This window comes from Pelophylax lessonae, assembly GCF_965119305.1.
Source record: "Pelophylax lessonae genome assembly, chromosome: 4".
Taxonomy (NCBI): domain Eukaryota; kingdom Metazoa; phylum Chordata; class Amphibia; order Anura; family Ranidae; genus Pelophylax; species Pelophylax lessonae.
This window is the reverse complement of record NC_138771.1, coordinates 282,186,441-282,207,578: the sequence shown is the minus strand read 5'-3', so window position 1 is coordinate 282,207,578 and position 21,138 is coordinate 282,186,441. Positions and strand designations below refer to the sequence as shown.

The following is a 21,138-nucleotide window of genomic DNA, read 5'->3' as shown; positions in this document are numbered from 1 at the left end:
TGCGTTACTTTAAGGGACAATTGCGCAGTCGTGCAACACTGTACCCAAATGAAATTTACGTCCTTTTTTTTTTTTTTTCACAAATAGAGCTTTCTTTTGGTGGTATTTGATCACCTGTGCGATTTTTAATTTTTGGGAAAAAAAAAATATTTTTCACATTCTGATATAGAACATTCCCAAAAAAAACTATTTTAAAATTTTTTTTAACATTTTAGGCCAATTTGTTTTCTTCTACATATTTTTGGTAAAAAAAAATTGTAATAAGCATATTTTGATTGTTTTACTAACTACGAGAAAGATTTCTGTCATTTTTTATTTTTTATTTTTTTTTTTTTTTTACTAGTAATGGCGGTGATCTGCAATTTTTTGCGGGACTGTGACATTGTGGCGGACAGATCGGAACCCCAACTGACATTTTTGGCACTTGTGACATTACTACAGTAATCAGTGCTATAAATATGCACTGTTACTGTAATAATGACACTGGCAGGGTTGGTGATCAATGGGTTAAATGTATGCCTCATGCTTACTGGCGTGTGGGGGGAGGGGGTTCTGTGACAGACAGAGATCGCAGGTTTATGCTGAATCCTGTGATCTCTCCCTGTCTGTCACAGAGAAGATCCGCCTGCTTTTTTTTTTTTTTTTTTTTTTTTTTTTTTTTTTTTTTACACAAGCGGCTGATTTTCTCACACTTTCCCCGACAATCTGGGAAAAGAGGCGGCGGTTGCCGCCTCTCCTCCTCCAGCCCGACTCCCGCTGTGTCTAAACACAGTGGGAGCGAGCGTCCGCCTGCCGCTGAGACCACTAGAAGTCCAGTGATGTAGGTCTAAGTCGCTGGACATAATAGAGCCGCAGTAACAGCACAGTGAGTGGTCTTAAAGTGGAGGAAGTTAAATTAACTTGGTACGTCACCGGCTTGTGGCATTCCATAGCACCTCCCTATGTTCCCTGCAGCAGTCTCCTATTCTAGGAAGAAATGTGGGTTAAGACAGAGGATAGCCCCCCCCACAGAACTTGACATACTGTAGCACTTAGAGTAAAGACCTAACATAACGTGGGGCACATTGTTAGATCTTTATCGACATTAATGACTTTTGCCTGGAAGTAGAACCTCCAATAGGTTTTGGTAGTATTGCCAATAACACACTTCAGAGGGCTACACTAATTTCTTCACTGTATCTATGGGGGAGCCATTGTTGCCTCTACCCCCCCCCCCTCTCCTGGCTGTTATTCAAATTGTGTATTCATCTCTACTGCATGTATGCTGATGGGACTAGTATTTTTCAGAAGAAAGATAAGATTGTTTTGCTTTCTAATGAGCTGACGGCAATTGACATGAAATCTGCATCCTCTGAAGAAAAAAAAAAAAAACTATAGCAGCCAACATATCGAAGAACTGATGAGCTGCAATATAAAAATGTTTTATCTTGGGTTTAATTGTCTGTAAAAGATGAGCACTGGGCAGATAGCAAAACACCAATTGTTGCAGCTGTACATTAAAAAAAAAAAATCATTAATGCAGTTTCAAACGCAGCAGGTGAGAAGTACCTGAATTTGTTCTCCTGTATACTTTCACAGCAGTCTAGGAGATGGAGAACCAGTCCTAGAAGTCAGTCCGGGTCTTCTACACTACACATGTGCTGATAGTCTCCTTTCATATGGGTGGACTCCTACAGTGGATGCACCTGCTCATCAGGGAAGAAGTCTGCTTGTCCCCTATGAGCAGGCAGGTGACAGGTCTCTGTCTGCTTATGCTTTCCTCTATGGGTGGTCAGGTGGAAACAGTCTGTCCAATTTGTCATTCGATCTGCCGGACTGATGGGGATTCTCCCATCCGTCTGTTTTTAGCACAGTGGATATCCGTTGACATCCGCCACTCCTTATAGGGCAATGGATGATCCATTTGGGCCCGCCTGTAAAACAGACAGGCAGACCTGATTGGTCCGCCCGTGTAAGGCAAAAAGAGATGACCGCACTCCGATGTAAATCAAAAATCGGAGTATATTTATTCCACATCAAACAATAGGCAAACTGGAACAACACACTGTGAGTGCAGGACACAAAAGGCAGACGCGTTTCACGACTTGGAGATGCCGCTTATTCATTACCATCATAGTAATGGTCCATGGTCCGCCCGTGTGCAAGGGGCCATAGAGAGCATACAAACTAGAGCAGAGTTAACAGAGGATGACCTATTGGTGTGCTTCTGCTCTTTTAATTTTTCAGTAAGTAGGACGGGTTATGTTCTGGGCCAAAGTTGTGCTGCTCCTTCATGTCCAAGACTTGTCTGTGATGTCTGGGGAAAAATACTTTGATCACAAGACAGGCTGAAAACAATTCCAGATCTTTTAACAGGTAAAAGCGTTCACATATGCATAGCTGTGCATCAAGCACTTTCTCTGAAATTCAGCTATGAAACCCAAATGCAGGCACAATAAAACTTAACAGTGTTCAAGCAGTTATACATTCTGTTCCCTAAAAATCCACCTCTTTTATGCAGGATTTTTATTAGGAAAATCTTGTTTACATGCCATGGTCAATACAGTTCCCGCTGAACTTTCAGCCTCTTCGCACGTAAGCGCCACACACCCCAGGCTATGTTTTGTGAATGGCAAGTCGGAGAGGGAGGCAGAGAAATGACCCTAGCGCTGAGGTTTGAAACTTGCAGGGCTTACATTCAAGCAAACTAGAAATGGAATAGGAGCTTAACTGCCCCTGACATAAACAAGATTTGCCTAATGTAAAATAGTCTGCATGATGGGGAAGTGGCTTTTCACAAAACAAAATGTACTGTATACATGCTTGATTATTGGTATTTTTTTTTTTTTTTTTTAATATGTGCCCAAAGTTTAGCTTTAGGCTGGCCATACACTATACAATTTTCTTATTCAATTTCCTTTAGATTTACCTTTAAACTATGTAGTGCAAGGGCCTGCCTGACTGCATACAAATTGAAAGTGTTTAGGTTTGACCCTATATTACATGGTTTTGGTAAATCTAAAGGAAAGTTGAACAAGAAAATTGTATAGTGTATGGCCAGCCTTAGGCCTCGTTCACACCATGTCCAGAGATGTGAGTTTTTCTGCACCTGTCTCTGCAAGGACACAAGGAAAACAATTGCTCTCTCTGTGCCCTATTCACACCATAACAATGGTGTCCCATGCAGATCTTTTTTTCCTGCGCAGAAATCTGTAAGACGTATGCAGTTTTCATGCAGAAAAAAAAATTGACGTAACATCAACATTATGGTGTGAACAAGGCACATAGGGAACCTTTTTTTATTTTTGGTGCCTTTGCACTGATACCAGTGTTGGTGTGAACATGACACACAGAAAACAATTGTTTTTTTTGTGTCCTTGCAGAGACCTATGTAATAAATAGGCATGTACAAACAAGTGGCCACTGCCCCCACCTATAACTGATCTATGCAGCAAGGAGCTCTGGAAGGGTTACGTATGTCAAACAAATACAAAAAGATTTCTAAGCTCAAACCAATGAGCCTGTGACTGACCCAATTGACCTGTCTAACAATATGCCTTAAGAACAGGGGTTTAAGCCCCGTACACACGTACTGATTGTCGGCCGACTGTTCGGCCGTCTTTTGTCCGGTGCTGTTTTATTGGTTGAAAAGTGCTCAAGACTGCACACGAATTTTGAATTTTGTCGGCCAACAACAACCAACTGCAGAAGTGATGTCATGTGATGGTTAACTTTCCGTGTGTTTTTTCTTCTCTGAGCATGCCCAGTCTTGCTCATCTGGCTTTTGTCGGACGAAATCTGTACTGACTGGTGAACAATCGGCCGTTCTGGTGACGGCCAACAAAAATTTTCTAGCCTGCACACCAGATTTTGTTCGGCCGAAAAGTCGCAGTCGGTTGTCGGAAGCATCATACTAACAAGCCGATAATTTACGGCCAACAATCGGTGCGTGTGTACGGGCCTTAAGTCTGCGTAGTCTGCATACATTTGCAAATACATGCGTAAGATGTAGGCCCCATCAAGGCACCTCATTTTCTATAGTCCTAACTCTTACTTTGTGAGTCTCAACATAGGTCTCTGCAAGGACATAAAAAAACAATTGTTTTCTATGTGTCAGTGTCAGGAAGCACATGCATTTTAATGGATAGGCAGAGGGTAGGGGGGCATAGTCTCTGCACATGGTGTGAACAAGCCTATGCAAGTCAAATGCTGTGCGAGTTTGCTGTGGATTCTGCACCATATCAAAAAAGCAACCCGCTCATGCGAACTGATTGCGGAGTGTATGTTACCGACACTCCGATATTTGTTTGCAAAATGCAGTGCGATTTGCAGAATTGGATCGCAATGTTGTGATCACTCATGTGATTTGCTTTTGATGCAGACAAAAAAATGTCCTGCATGAGTTTGGTGCAAATGAGGTATGATTTCAACTAGAGATGCACACAAATGTTGGCTGCCTAAAATGTATCGGTTGAAAATGGTGTTATGGGCATTTTTGCCGATGAGAGAAAAAGGTGCATTGAAAACGTACTCGATTTGCCACAATTTTACCACCACTTTACTTTGCTTGGGGTGTTTTTCATAGGTCATGTGACTCAAAAACCGTATCAAAACCTTAACATGGATGTATTTCAACATCGCGGTGTGTTTTTTGGTGCAGTGTTTTTTTTTACCAAAAACGCAGCAAGCGTCATTTTAAACACCACAATGGGAGCACAACGGACCTTTGTGAAGACATAATAGAATTTCAAGGGATACATTTTTCTTGAGCTTTTCTTGCTCTAAAGGTGCCAATAATGGACAACCATAAATTCATATTCAACTTTTTAAATCGAATTTAAATGAATATGATCCATATTAATATATATATTATTATAATTTTTTTTTTTTTTTTATTTAAACTCATTTTCGATATTAGGTTTAGGCCAAGTGCACCCTGCATTTTTTGGTTTGGTTTCAGCACCAAAATTTCCATTTGGTGCACCTCTAATTTTGATCCATACAAATCCATGGCGCAAATCGTAGCCCCCCAAACACCACATGTAATTCTCACAGGATGTGCTGCGATTCCTGCGGTGTCCCGCATTGCATCAGTGTGAACCTAGCCTTAAGTGGTATTAAACCTAAAGTCAGTCTGGAGACAGGATAGCCTTGAACTAGCAGATTTAGGTGTTCTCCCATTAAGTGCCGGTTCACACTTGTGCGATGCGGGAAGGCTGCGAATATGCAGCGTGTTCCCGCATCGCATCCGCACTTCCATATGCGATACACAGGGGGTGTCAATTAAATGTTAATGACACTCCCAGTTTGATCGCATATCGCAGTGCGATCTGACAGTACGCACAGAATCGGATCGCACAAGTGTGAACCACTGAGTGATCAGATTCTGAGGCGGCTCAAAAATGCCTCCTGTGCGTCTTTGGTGCGGATACAGTGTGAATTCAGCCATACAAAGTGTATGGCTGAATTTGCATCTGCACAGGAGATTGCATGTAATGAAGGAGTAGTGCGCTCCGAATTACATGCGATCTCGCAAGCCGCAATAATGTGAACCGGCACTAAAGGAAGTTGAAGAAAAATAACAGACTTTTATTTGTATTATCCCCAGATGAAAATAAGGGGGGGGGGAGGGGAAGCAGAAAAACAAATACAGCCACCACAGCTAAGAATGTGTAAACTGCTATTTAATACATGTTTGTTTACATATCTCTGTGCATTTCTAATACTGCTTTAGGCTCCGTTCACATCTAGGCGTTTTGGGGCGTTTTTGGGGCGTTTTTCTGCTCTAGGATCAGCTCTCAAAACGCCCAACAAGACAAATCCTATTCATTTCAATGGCCCCTGTTCACATCTGAGCGTTTTGACGCTGTATACAAAACGCCCAACGCTCAAAAAAGTACATGAGCTTCTTTTTGGGCAGATTACAGGCGTTTTCCATTGATCTCTATTCAATCTAAAAACGCCTGCACAAAAATCGCGGTAAAAAACGCCGCAAAAATCGCGGTAAAATCGCGGTAAAAAACGCGCGGAAAACGCTACGCTCAGGTGTGAATGTAGCCTAAAGTCCAGGTTTTTTTGCAGAACATGTGACCGTCCCTTTATCTATCCATTGGTGGAGACCATTTTAAGGCAATAGTGTCCTTTTTTTTTTTTTTAGGTCTTTTGTACATGGGAGTAAAAATGTAATTTTTTACGGATCTGAACATAGGTGTATTGTTCTCTATGGAACAATGCACACACCTGCGTAAAGATCAGTAAAACCGCAATGTGTACAGCAGCATAAAAAAAACAAAAGTATCCCAGCATACTTTGCGAATCGCCTAGTGGCAAAATCTCGCATTATTACACTGGCACCAGTTGTACTCAGGGATGTATTGCTTTGAGTCCGCTCCCCGCCTCCTCTCAGTGAGCTCTACGGGATGTATTACACAAAGCGATATATCGCTGGTGTAATAATGCGAGATTTCGTCACTAGGCGATTCGCAAGGTATGCTGGGATACATGACGCCGCAATCCCAGGAGCCCTTGCGAATCACTGAGTGATGTAATCGCCGACAGGCGGCCGTACTCGGACGTCCCGATGAATAAAGAAGAAAAAAGGGTATTTCCATGCAAATAAAAAAATAGTTTACATTGGTAAAAGCATTTTTAAAGGGGATTACGTAATCTAAACTTATTAAAATGGGTGGAACTCCACTTTAAAGTGGAGTTCCACCCTATTTTTATACTTACCTCCATCTTCTCGCTCCGGGTCACCTGAAAAAGAAATGGATAATCGCATATTTTTTTTTTTTTTACTTACCTCGTAGTGAAGAAAATATACTTACCTTACTTCCTTCTTCCTCCTTCCTCGGCCGCGGCCCGTCGTCACTTCCTGGCTCTGAAATGATTCCTGGGAGCTGGACGTCATAGCTCCCAGGAATCATTGCGCCTGCACCGGCCCCGATGTCAGTTCCGGGTCGCGCGCGTCATCCCCTTCTAAACAGCTTCTGGGCATGCCCAGAAGCTGTGGAGGGGTGACGCGCGCGACCTGGAAGTGACGTCGGGGCCGGCGCAGAGCATCGTGGGACCACAGAAGGCGGAAGAAGACGCCGAAGAGGACGCGCTGGCTTCAAGCTGCCCACATCTGAGATGGCAGCGCTGGACAAGACGTTTGCAAGGTAAGTATTTCGTCTTGCAGGTAAGTGCAACCCGGGACAGATCAGAGGCTAGCCATTGTGGAATGCACTAGCCCTGACTGTCCCGGGGGTATTAAAAAAAAAAAAAAAAAAAATCCAGGGTGGAACTCCGCTTTAAGTACAGCGTGTGTTCTATTTTATTTATTACAAAGCTAAATACCTTCTTTGCCTACCTTTGCTGTGTGCTCATGTTTACCCTCTGCTTTTCTTTTCCATCTAAGGAGTACAGTGGGCGGGGTGGGATTTCCCTCTAATGTATGTATGTAGGCTAGCAGAAGGAACTTTGAAGGTGATCCTGCCCGTTTATGAAATGGTTCCTGTTTCATACTGACCACATTAGTCATGGGAGCACACTCTTCTCAGACTGGCCAGTTTTCTGGCTGTGCTTGGAGAACAGCCTGCCTGTCTCTCAGTGGTCATACCTGTGCCGATACACCCTCTGCACAGCCATTCAATATGAAGATCAGTGTGCTGTTGCTTTTCCACCCCCCAGCTGTGTCTGTTCAGTTTATCTCTATTCCATTTGAGCATGGTGCAAGGATTACTTGATAAACAGAAAGATTGCTTTGTCGGCTGCCTGGATTTCCTCTTTAGAAACCGTTTTCACTGCATACATTTTCAAATATAAAAAGCCATCCTGCCAAACTCGGGCACCTTTGCTTAAAGAATATATTACCCCAACATTTTCCTAATATGGGCTTGTTTTGTACCTTGAATATGTGTCGAAGTATCCTGTGCTGTTTGTGTTTCTTCCTTTGTGTGGAATACCTGGTGATCATGCCAGTTCCCCAGCTTTCTTATTTTACACTGACCCTGTTGGGTGTGAGAGTGCACCGTGTGGTCAGTTTTCTGGCTGTGTTGGGAGAACAGACTGCCTGTCTGTCAGTGGTCAGACCTGTGCTGACACTCCCCCTGCACAGCTATTCAGTATAAAGATCATTGTAATGTTGCTTCACTACCCCTAGCTCTTAGCCCTGTATGCTGCTAAGAACAGAGGTTGTGTAAGAGGAGAAAAAGGCTTTTTTTTTTTTTTTAAGTATATAGTAAAGACACACACGCATAAAAAAAGAAAAAAAAGTATTGAACATGTCACCATTTCCATTTTCCTAAGTAAATATATTTCTAAGTCTCCATTCACACTACCGTGACTTGTCAGCCTGACAAGTCGCAGTCCATGCAGTGCTACAGGACCCGTTCTAATAGGAGCGACACAAGTTGCTCCGACTTGGAAAAAGGGTCCTGTACTACTTCGGGGCGACCTCGGAGCGACTTGCATAGACATTCATTATATGAAGTCCGTGCAAGTCGCGGTGCACGCGACTTCACAGGTCGCCCCTGAAGTTGTGCCGCTTCAGTGTGAATGCGGTCTAAAGGTGCTATTGACATAAAATTTTCACCACATGTTCCAAACAACCCATGAAATCATACATACAAGGAAACTACAACAAATAAGTTCAAATTAAATGACCCAGGGAAAAATATTTGAACACCTGAAGAAATGAAGGTACGAGAAAGGCATGGACAGCCAAGACACCAGCTGAAATCGATCAGTAAAATAAAGGAGTTGTAAAGGCCGAAGGTTTTTTATCTTCATGTATTCTTTGCATTCAGATAAGCCTTCTGTGTGAAGCAGCCTCCCCAGGACCTCCTAATACTTAACTGAGCCCCCCCCCCCCCTTGCCAGGGATGTCTACGAGTCCCTCAGCCGTCTCTCTCCTCGTTGGCTGAGACACAGCTGCGGCACCATTGGCTCCCTTGGCGGTCAATCATAGTCAGTTAGCCAATCGGGGGAGAGAGAGGGGCAGGACCAAATGGCAGCTCCGTGTCTGGATGGACACGCAGCTCTGCTTGGGTGCCCCCATAGCAAGCTGCTTGCTGTTGGGGCACTCAACAGGAGGGAGGGGCCAGGAGCAGCAACAAGGTACAAAATCAGCTGCACAGACCAGGTAAGTATAACGTGATTTTTTTTTTTTTTTTTTTTTTTTTTTAAAGAGACTTTAAAATCACTTTAAAAGGCAATTCTGCCCCTTGTCAGTGCAAATTAATAATTAGCAGGGACAAAGAAAACCGTTAGTAATGCACTCAACTGCCATGGCCTGTATGCATGCTCACCACACAACTCCATTGCTGAAGAAAAAGCATGTTGAAGCTTGTTTAAAGTTTGCTGCACAACATTTAGACAAGCCTGTGAAATACTGGGAGAATATAGTTTGGTTTGATGAGGCCAAAATTGAACTCTTTGCCACAATACACACCATGTTTGGAGGTCAAATGGCACAGCACATCACCCCAAAAACACCCCTATACCAACCGTGAAGTTTTGAAGGTGGGAACATCGTGGTGTGGTGACTGGTTTTTCAGCATACGGTACTGTCAAACTTAGTGTCATTGAAGGAAGGATGAATGGAAAAACGTACCAAGACATTCTTGATAAAAATCTGCCATCTACCAGGATGATGCTAAAATGTCCATCCTTGTTTCATCTTCAATACAATGATCCCGAACACAAAGCTAAGGAAACTCTGAGTTGATTTCAAAGAGAAAAAAAATAAAGCTCCTAGAATGGCCCAGCCAATCGCCTGACCTAAATGCAATAGAAAATCTATGGAAATAACTAAATAGAGTTCAGAGAAGAGGCCCACAGAAACTTCAAGGTTTGAAGACTGTGTGTGTGTATCAAATGTGGGAACAAAATTTCTAATGAAGGTATACTGGACAGCCACTGAAATATCTAGTGGATATTTAAAGGAGCAGTTTTGATAAAAAGCATAAAACAAAACTTTACTGGACATCAAAATACATAAAGTTCCTTACACATAACATTTACCATAAACATTACACAAAATACCACTTAAACATACACTCCTATTCCCAATATCCCAAAATATCAAAAATTACTTAGTTCTGGTAGTTGAATGTCAACAGCTTACACTGGATAGCTGGAGAAACGGGACAATAAGAAATCCTGGCTGCATGCTTGGTCTTTCCACAGCTCCAAAAAACAGACTATTCCTCATGCTATGGACTCGTTTTATAATCCTGTATACCAGAGACCACATACAGGATGATGTTATTCCTCTGGATGACTCGCAGGTCATTTTGTGAGTGAGGTCAGCAACATGCTGCAGCCATCTTTACATACACGGTGTCAAAAGCTCACTAAACCACCTGTGGGTGAGAGAAAGTATTACACGTGTATGGGAACATTTGTCACGAATCAGTTAAAAAAATAAAAATATATGATGTATATCCCCAACTGATACAATCCACCTGTTGATCCCATACATGGGCACTTTTTTCCCTATACACATCACTCACATCACACAATTCATAGTTCCAAAAATATGCATACAACATGCACCAGTTAATTATCTTAAGCATTATATAAAGGAAACGTGTAGCGCTTGAAATAATGTGTACAGGGTGACTCTTAAATCAATAAAAACATAATTCTAAATAAGAAATATGTGAAAAAGGCCATCAAAGTCCATATACAAGAAAAAAGGAAAATCCAAGAAAAACTTGTGTTTGGAGGAGAACCACAAGTCCCAGCATGCAGATGGAAATGTTAATCCTCTCACGACAGACAAGAAGAAGCCTCCAGTGGAGTACAAACAGGAGCAATTGGCTGCTTACCAGAGGCTCTTGGCCACCCAAATTAATGGAGAAGCCAAATTGCACTTGTAAGAGATTGTAGACCACCGGGTACAGATCATCAAACACGGCTGTTCAGGTATGCTCGCAGGGAGAGCACATAGGAACCGCATGTATAAAGGAGTAACAATAGCACATAGCGTAATATTGTTTAAAATATATCACATTTATTAAAGTAGTGCACTTACATAAAATGAAGGTAACCCGGCATGTCAAACATCAATAGAAACCAAACTCTGATGCGTTCGTATGGTAGAGCCCGCTTGGGGGCGTGGTGAGGTAGCATCTGGCATGGAGTTCACCAGAGCTTCACAGGTTGCCACTGGAGTCCTCTTCTACTCGTCATTGACGACATCCCGGAGCTGGTGGATATTAGAGACCTTGTGCTCCTCCACTTTCCGTTTGAGGATGCACCACAGATGCTCAATAGAGTTTAGGTCTGGAGACATGCTTTGCCAGTCCATCACCTTAAACCTCAGCTTATTTAGTAAAGCAGTGGTCGTCTTGGGGTTATTTTTGGGATCGTTATCTTGGAATACTTTTTCGAAGAGCAGGGATCATGCTCTGCTTCAGTATGTCACAGTACATGTAGGCATTCATGGTTCTCTAAATAAACTGTAGCTCCCCAGTGCCCGCAGCACTTATGCAGCCCCAGACCACGACACTCCCACCACCAATGCTTGACTGTAGGCAAGACACACTTGTACGCTTCACCAGGTTGCCTTGACACCATTTGCACCAAATAAGTTTATCTTGGTCTCCTCAGACCACAGGACATAATTCCAGTAATCCATGTCCTTAGTCTGCTTGTCTTCAGAAAACTTTTTACGGGCTTTCTTGTGCATCATCTTTAGAAGAGGCTTCCTTCTGGGATGACAGCCATGCAGACCAATTTGATGCAGTGTGCGGCATATGGTCTGAGCACTGACAGGCTTACCCCCCCCCCCCACCCCTTCAACCTCTTTAGCAATGCTGGCAGCACTCGTACATCTATTTCCCAAAGACAACCTCTGGATATGATGCTGAGCATGTGCACTCAACATCTTTGGTCGACCATGGCGAGGCCTGTTCTTGGTGGAACCTGTCCTGTTAAGCCACTGTAATGTCTTGGCCACCATGCTGCAGTTCAGTTTCAGGGTCTTGGCAATCTTCCTATAGCCTAGGCCAGTGATGGCGAACCTTGGCACCCCAGATGTTTTGGAACTACATTTCCCATGATGCTCATGCACTCTGCAGTGTAGATGAGCATCATGGGAAATGTAGTTCCAAAACATCTGGGGTGCCAGGGTTCACCATCACTGGCCTAGGCTATCTTTATTGAGCAACAATTTATTTTTTTCAGATCCTCAGAGTTCTTTGCCATGAGGTGCCATGTTGAACTTCCAGTGACCAGTATGAGAGAGTGAGAGCGATACCACTAGATTTAACACACCTGCTCCCCATTCACACCTGAGACCTTCTAACACTAATGAGTCACATGGCATCGGGGAGAGAAAATGGCTAATTGGGCCCAATTTGGACATGTTGACTCAGGGGCGTACTCAATTTTGTTCCCAGTGGTTTAGACATTGGCTGTGTGTTATTTTGAGGGGACAGCAAATATACACTGTTATACAAGTTGTACACACTCTACTTTACATTGTAGCAAAGTGTAATTTCTTCAGTGTTGTCACATGAAAAGATATCATAAAATATTTACAACAATGTGAGGGATGTACTCACTTGTGTAATTAGCAAGTGTGTGTGTGTACACACACACTGCTCAAAAAAATTAAAGGAACACTTTGAAAACACATTAACTCTCAATGGGGTAAAAACTCCTCATACTGAATATCTAAACTGATATGGACTGGCTAATGTGTTGGAAATTAAGGGATGCCACCTTGTTTAATGGAAATGATCACCCTACAGAGGGCTTAATTCAAAGACACCCCTAAAATCAAAGTAAAAAAAATGATGCAGTGAGCTAGCCCATTTTGCTGAAATTTCATTGCAGTAACTCAATATGGTACATTAGTAGTTTGTAAGGCCCCACATGCTTGTATGCATGCCTGACAACGTTGGGGCATGCTCCTAATTACAACAGATGTTGTCCTGGGGAATTTCCTCCCAGATCTGGACCAGGGCATTACTGAGCTCCTGAAGAGACTGAGGGGCAACCTGGCAGTGTTAAATAGATGGAAACATAATTTTCCTATTGGATTTATGTCAGACTAGAATGGGAGCCTTTCAATGGTATCCATTCCTTCATCCTCCAGGAACTGGCTGCATACTCTCGCTACGAGAGGCCGGGCATTGTCATGCACCAGGGGTAACCCAGGACCCATTGCACCAGCGTAGGGTCTGACAATGGGTCCAAGGATTGAATCCCGATATGTAATGGCAGTCAGGGTGCCATTGTTTAGCCTGTAGAGGTCTGTGGATATGGCTCCCCAGACCATTACTGACCCACCACCAAAACTGGTCTTGATGAACAATGTTACAGGCAGCATAATGTTCTCCACGGCTTCTCCGGACGCTTTCACGTTGCTATCATCTGTGAAAAGCACAGGGCGCCAGTGGTGGACTTGACAATTCTGGTGTTCAATGGCAATTAAGCTACACAGTGCCAGGCAGTGAGCAAAGGGCCCACTAGAGGATGTCTGGACCTCAGGCTACCCTCATGAAGTCTGTTTCTGAATGTTTGATTAGAGACCTTTACATCAGTGGCCTGCTGGAGGTCATTTTGTAGGGCTCTGGCAGTGCTCATCCTGTTCCTTCTTGCACAAAGGAGCAGATTCCAGTCCTGCTGATGGGTTAAGGACATTCTATGGCCCTGTCCAGCTCTCCTAGAGTAACTGCCTGTCTCCTGAAATCTCCTCCATGCTCTTGAGACTGTGCTGGGAGACGCAGCAAACCTGGCAATGGCAGGTATTGATGTGCCATCCTGGAGGAGTTGGACTGCCTGTGCAACCTCTTTAGGGTCCAGATAACCCCTCATGCTATCAGAAGTGACACTGACCCTAGCCAAATGCAAAACTAGTGAAAAACCTTCAGGAAAGATGAGTAGGGAAAAAAATGTTAATGGCCTCAACCTGTAAAACCATTCCGCTTTTGGAGGTCATCTCACTGTTGCCGATCTAGTGCACCAGTTAATCTGTTTCAGCTGCTTTGGTGTTAATTTAATTAACAACCTCCTCTGCTACTGCTACTTATCTGACCAGATCGATATCCAAAGAGTTTAACTGACTTGATGCGATACTCCTAAAATGGTGTTTCTTTAATTTTTACACACACACACAAATGTTTTTGCATTTCATTTTTATTTGAAACTGAATGGGTTGTTTTACAAGGTGAGGGTTCACATATACTTTATATGAGCCCCAAACTGGGGTATCTACTGTAACAGAAAGCAGGTTTTGTTGAAGGCAGCATAATGCTTCGCAAAATGTGCAGCGAAACACTAGAAGCCCAGACTTACCCAAGACCATAATAATTTTAGGCATTCACATTCCTTCAACTTCTTTTTTTTTTTTTTTTTTTTTTTTTTTTGATGTTCGTTCTTTTGCTAATCCCTCTGTTAAAAAAAAAAAAAAAAAAATGGGGATGTTGAGCAAATATTTTCTTCTTTTGAAAAGTTTACTGTTTTAGGCAAACCACAGCGGAACGCAAATGGTTTTTATTACTTTTTGTTTACTCACTATGTGCACTGATCTCATCTGTGCAACTGGTGAAAGTTGCTGCATTTGAGATTAGTTAACATAGTCTGGCTTTTAGCCAGTTTCTTCCAGCTGTGACCCTTTTGAGAGTCAAAAAAAAAAAGGCGAGGAAGATGCCACTGAAACAAAATATGCGTTTTTCACTCCTTTGAGATCTCCATTTTAAAACTATGCTTTATACTGTTTTATGTCTGTGTCAGAAAAGCGTTTTATGATACTTTACCACATGGGGGCATCTGAAGGCTTCATCATTCTATGAAATCATCACAACTTGATTCTTTCAAGCTCTTAAGCATTGATTTTATCGTAAACGGAAATTGACATGTAAATATTATGCTGTGATTCACATCTCCGTATGGCAAGTGTAAAATTTGAAGGAGGCCTAGCAAAATGTGCTTTAAATCTTATCACTGGAAAAAAACAATGTACACTGCTCAAAAAAAAAATAAAGGAACACTTTAAAAACACACCAGATCTCCATAGGGAAAAATATCATGCTGCATATCTATACTGATTTGGATTGGGTAATGTGTTAGGAACCAAAGGATGCCACATTGATGAAAATGATCTGAGATAGAGGGCTGAATTCAAAGACGCCTTGAAAATTAAAGTGAAAAAATGATGCAGCAGGCTAGTCCATTTTGCTGAAATTTTCATTGCAGCAACTCAAAATGGTATTTTGTACGGCCACCACGTGCTTGCATGCATGCCTGACAATGTCAGGGCATGCTCCTAATAAGACGCGGGATGGTGTCCTGGGGTATTTTCTGGTAGAAAAGACAAAGATAAAGAGGGGCGCGCCGACCTAGTGCATTACCATAAAACCATTTATTAAAATATTAAAAAGTGTACAAAGTACTCACAAGACTGGTGTGATACAACACATATCAAAATTGCATATACAGTCTCCAAGGTAGCCAGGTCCCAATTGTGACGAATGGACATGCAGATGGTCGCATGGGGCTGCTGTGGCTAGGCTGATGCGTTTCAGGGGCGAGCCCCCTTCTTCAGAGCCAGAAAAAATGCCCTGGTCCAGATCTCCCAGATCTGGACCAGGGCATTTCTGGGCTCCTGAACAGACTGGGTGGAACCTGGCGGCGTCGGATGGACCAAAACCGAATGTCCCACCGGTGTTCTATTTGATTTAGGTCAGGCTAGCATGGGGGCCCTTCAATGGTATCAATTCTTTCATCCACCAGGAACTGGCTGCATACTCTCGCCACATGAGGCTGGGCATTGTCATGCACGAGGAGGAACCCAGGACCCACTGCACCAGCGTAAGGTCTGACAATGGGTCCAAGGATTTCATCCTGATACCTAATGGCAGTCAGGGTGCCATTGTGTAGCCTGTAGAGGTCTGTGCATTCCTCCATTGATATGCCTCCCCAGACCATCACTGACCCACCACCAAAACGGTCATGCTGAATGATGTTGCAGACAGCATAACGTTCTCCATGGCTTCTCCAGACCCTTTCACGTCTGTCACATGTGCTCAGGGTGAACCTGCTCTCATCTGTGAAAAGCATAGGGCACCAGTGGCAGACCTGCTGATTCTGGTGTTCAATGGCAAATGCCAATCGAGCTCCGCGGTGTCGGGCAGTGAGCACAGGGCCCACTAGAGGATGTCGGGCCCTCAGGCCACGCTTTTGAAGTCTGTTTCTGATTGGTTAGAGACATTCACACCAGTGGCTTGCTGGAGGTCATTTTGTAGGGCACTGGTAGCGCTCATCCTGTTCCTCCTTGCACAATGGAGCAGATACCAATCCTGCTGATGGGTTACGGACCTGCTAAGGCCCTGAGCTTTTGTATAGAATTGGGTTTGGCGCTGCTCCACATAAATTGTTTAGTGGTATATTGTGCAAATACTGCTCATATGTGCCTCTCAAGTAAAAAAAATAAATGAATTATGATTGAGTTAATAAATAAACCACATTCAATACTGTGTAAAAAAACATCCAATGCTGTGCAAAAAACATCAGTGCAATCACCGCAAAAATCTGCAAGTGCTAAATTGTAAACAAATTAAACTCAAATATACTCAATAGTAAGTATGAGTACCTCGCCCTATTAGTATTATATCAATGTGATTAAAATTATTAAATGTCCTTCAAAAACAAATGCACTGTACTTTAAATATTGTTCTCATGAGTTTGCTGGCCTTTTTATAGTGCCTTCAATGAATCTGTGAAGTGGTGCTACCCCAGTACAATTAAAAAGTCCAAGCACGCAGTTAGCCCCGGGTCTTCTCGTGTCTCCCACCAGGTGTACACTCGCCAGATGTCTAACCCTTTGCAACAGGGGCATCTTGCCTTTAATTTGAGTAACTGCCTTTATCTTTCCTCCGAGGTCTTCCCTTATGCTCCCCCTCGTATCCTCTGTATGATCATCTCTTCTCTTACGGCTCAATGGAACACGAAATAACAGCCCCCATAGTATGAAACCACAGTTAAAAACCGACGTTACTTTATTAAACAAATAAGATGCACTTACATTGACATTGGTAATGACGTTTGTGCAATCCAAAAGCACACAGGAAGTCTGAGATGCTCTGCGCTCCAGGGACCCGAACCGGAAGTGTTGCATTGACGCTAAGCCCCTCCCTACGTGTTTCGTTATTCTGACGTCATCTGGAGCATCGCCATCTTGCTGCACCTCTGGATATTTATACTACATGGTATCCCAGCAACCCGAAGGTGTGTATGTAGCGGCCATCTTCCTTCCCCACATTGTATACCAATTGTCTGTGCCAGTGTCATAGCAACATATATGTACTTAATTGAATGTAATTTAATTGTGTTCAATAGTCACCCCACGCTGGTATGTATAACCCCAGAAAGGGGGTGATAAAGGCAGTTACTCCAATTAAAGGCGAGACGCCCCTGTTGCAAGGGGTTATTCATCTGGTGAGTGCACATCTGGCGGGGGACACGAGATGACCCAGGGCTCACTGCATGCTTGGACTTTTTAATTGTACTGGGGTAGCACCAATTCACAGATTCATTGAAGGCACTAGAAGGACCAGCAAACTCACAAGAAGAATATTTAAAGGACAGTGCATGTGTTTTTGAAGGACATTTAATAATTCTAATCACGTTGATAAGATACTAATAGGGTGAGGTACTCATACTTACTATTGGGTACATTTTGAGGTTAATTTCTTTACAATTTAGCACTTGCACTTTTTTGCGGTGATTGCACTGATGTTTTTGCACAGCATTGAATGTGGTTTATTTATTAACTCAGTCATAATTCATTTATCATTTTTACTTGAGAGGCAAATATGAGCCGTATTTGCACAGTATAGCACTAATGAATTTATGTGGAGCAGTGCCAAACCCAGTTTTATACAAAAATTCTTTAGCATGCACTATTTATGTAGTAGCCTTTTTTGGGGGCTGCAGCTCACTTTCAGTTCACTTAAAGAGCATCGTGTTTTTTATTTAAAAAAAAAAAACACCACAGTTGTCACTTATAACTATTCTAAAACATCATATTCAGTGCATTTAGTATTTAGCCTCCCATATTATTTGGTCTATAGCGCGGACTATCTCTTTCTTTTACTGCTATGGCCCTGTCCAGCTCTCCTAGAGTAACTGCCTTTCTTCTGGAATCTCCTCCATGCTCTTGAGACTGTGCTGGGGGACACAGCAAACATTCTGGCAATGGCAGGTATTGATGTGCCATCCTGGAGGAGTTGGACTGCCTGTGCAACCTCTATAGGGTCCAGGTATCGCCTCATGCTACCAATCGTGACACTGACCCTAGCCAAATGCAAAACTAGTGACCAACAATCAGAAAAGATAAGTAGGGAAAAAAATGTCAGTTGCCTCTACTTGTAAAACCATTCCGGTTTTGCAGGTCGTCTCATTTTTGCCCGTCTAGTGCACCTGTTAATTTCCTTAACACAAAAGCAGCTGAAAATGATTACCAACCCCCTCTGCTACTTCACTGACCAGATCAATATCCCAAGAGTTTAATTGACTTGATGGTATACTCTGATTAAAAAGTGTTACTTACATTTTTTTGAGCAGTGTAATATTAAGCCACACTCAACTAGTTGCTCATAGTAACACTTTGTGGGAAGGCTGTAATGGGATCAGGCAGTTCCCAACTCTGGCAGCAATGCCACTCTTTGTGGAGAAGAATCAGATCTGCTTCTCTGCTCTAAAACTTAGTATGCCATTCTTTCTGACTGGAGGTTGGAATGCCAGTTCTATCTTATGTACGGTTCCTGTAACAATTTTTTTGCTCTCTTGGAAGTTTTCACTAATGTTGAATCATTGGATAGATTGATGTTGAATTGAAAAGGTCCCCGATCGCTCACCCATAGCTAGGTATACTCTCCTACCTGCGCTGGCACCCTCACTGGCTTCACCTTCCATTGAGGCCCTAACTTCTTTGCCCTTATGGAATGGGGCTTACTTGTGTAGGGGAGCCCCCATGTAACTGCTCAAGCTAGAGTGACCAATCAACTGTACAAAAGAAATGGCAACCACCCCAACAGTTTACATTAAAAACAGAGGGTATTGTTTGCACACATTGTTACTTTATGCATAAGCTGCAGTGCCCACGATAAGGGGCCTCTGTATATATGGTATATAGGTCCCTCTCAAAAAAATTAGCATATTGTGATAAAGTTCATTATTTTCTGTAATGTACTGATAAACATTAGACTTTCATATATTTTAGATTCTTTACACACAACTGAAGTAGTGCAAGCCTTTTATTGTTTTAATATTGATGATTTTGGCATACAGCTCATGAAAACCCAAAATTCCTATCTCAAAAAATTAGCATATCATGAAAAGGTTCTCTAAACGAGCTATTAACCTAATCATCGGAATCAACTAATTAACTAAACACCTGCAAAAGATTCCTGAGGCTTTTAAAAACTCCCAGCCTGGTTCATTACTCAAAACCGCAATCATGGGTAAGACTGCCGACCTGACTGCTGTCCAGAAGGCCATCATTGACACCCTCAAGCAAGAGGGTAAGTCAAAGAAAGAAATTTCTGAACGAATAGGCTGTTCCCAGAGTGCTGTATCAAGGCACCTCAGTGGGAAGTCTGTGGGAAGGAAAAAGTGTGGCAGAAAACGCTGCACAATGAGAAGAGGTGACCGGACCCTGAGGAAGATTGTGGAGAAGGACCGATTCCAGACCTTGGGGGACCTGCGGAAGCAGTGGACTGAGTCTGGAGGAAGACTGGGGAGAGGGAAACTCCAAAATGCCTCAAGTCCAGTGTCAAGTACCCACAGTCAGTGATGGTCTGGGGTGCCATGTCAGCTGCTGGTGTTGGTCCACTGTGTTTTATCAAGGGCAGGGTCAATGCAGCTAGCTATCAGGAGATTTTGGAGCACTTCATGCTTCCATCTGCTGAAAAGCTTTATGGAGATGATTTCATTTTCAGCTTGACCTGGCACCTGCTCACAGTGCCAAAACCACTGGTAAATGGTTTACTGACCATGGTATTACTGTGCTCAATTGGCCTGCCAACTCTCCTGACCTGAACCCCATAGAGAATCTGTGGGATGTTGTGAAGAGGAAGTTGAGAGACTCAAGACCCAACACTCTGAATGAGCTCAAGGCCGCTATCGAAGCATCCTGGGCCTCCATAACACCTCAGCAGTGCCACAGGCTGATTGCCTCCATGCCACGCCGCATTGAAGCAGTCATTTCTGCAAAAGGATTCCCGACCAAGTATTGAGTGCATAACTGAACATAATTATTTGAAGGTTGACTTTTTTTTGTATTAAAAACACTTTTCTTTTATTGGTCGGATGAAATATGCTAATTTTTTGAGATATGAATTTTGGGTTTTCATGAGCTGTATGCCAAAATCATCAATATTAAAACAATAAAAGGTTTGCACTACTTCAGTTGTGTGTAATGAATCTAAAATATATGAAAGTCTAATGTTTATCAGTACATTACAGAAAATAATGAACTTTATCACAATATGCTAATTTTTTGAGAGAGACCTGTGGAGTGGCCAATCACCAAGCCCAAACATTTTAATTTGGGGGGAAGGTTTGTGTGATCATATCTAGGTGGATTCCAATACTCTTCAACACCAGAGGTTAGCTAGGGACAACTTCTACAGCAGGGAGGCAGCTAGAAAGCACAGATGTGTGAACTTTGACTTACTAGTTGCTTAATTTTGTTTAAAAACTATGTTGGTACATATATTCACTGTCTGTTTACAGGGTGGGGTTGGAAAGTGAAACTAGCAGATAAAGATCTTGTTCCCTACCCTGCTAGAGAAGGTTGTACTGTATGGCAGAGCTGTATAAATCTAAGGACTGTATGAACAGAAATGCAAATCCTTTGCAGCTGAAACCGTCAGCGTAGCTGTTGTGACAGATGCTGTGGATTTTAAGAGAAGGGGAAGGCAGTGTCTTTTTGGATACAAGCGTATACTGATTGCCATCTGGTAAGAGGCTAACGCAGGTGTTTTGCACAAGGTGATAGCCTGCTCACTACGGAGATTGAATTTTGTTCAGCACATGAGTTTAATATTTGCACCTTATCCTTTTTCCGTTCGGTAAGGAGAAATTTCACTTGGAGGTGGATACACTTTGGATGTGGAATCAAGTTGCAGTTTTTCACCTATTTGCATTTAAATCATCACC

The 21,138-nt window shown here is 42.8% G+C and overlaps 1 protein-coding gene across 1 annotated transcript in view; it reads left to right on the top strand.

Annotated features, from left to right (window-relative positions):
* TMTC3 (transmembrane O-mannosyltransferase targeting cadherins 3) overlaps positions 1 to 21,138 on the top strand; it is a 173,498-nt gene that overhangs the window by 57,042 nt on the left and 95,318 nt on the right. The gene's annotated exons all lie outside the window — the stretch shown is intronic.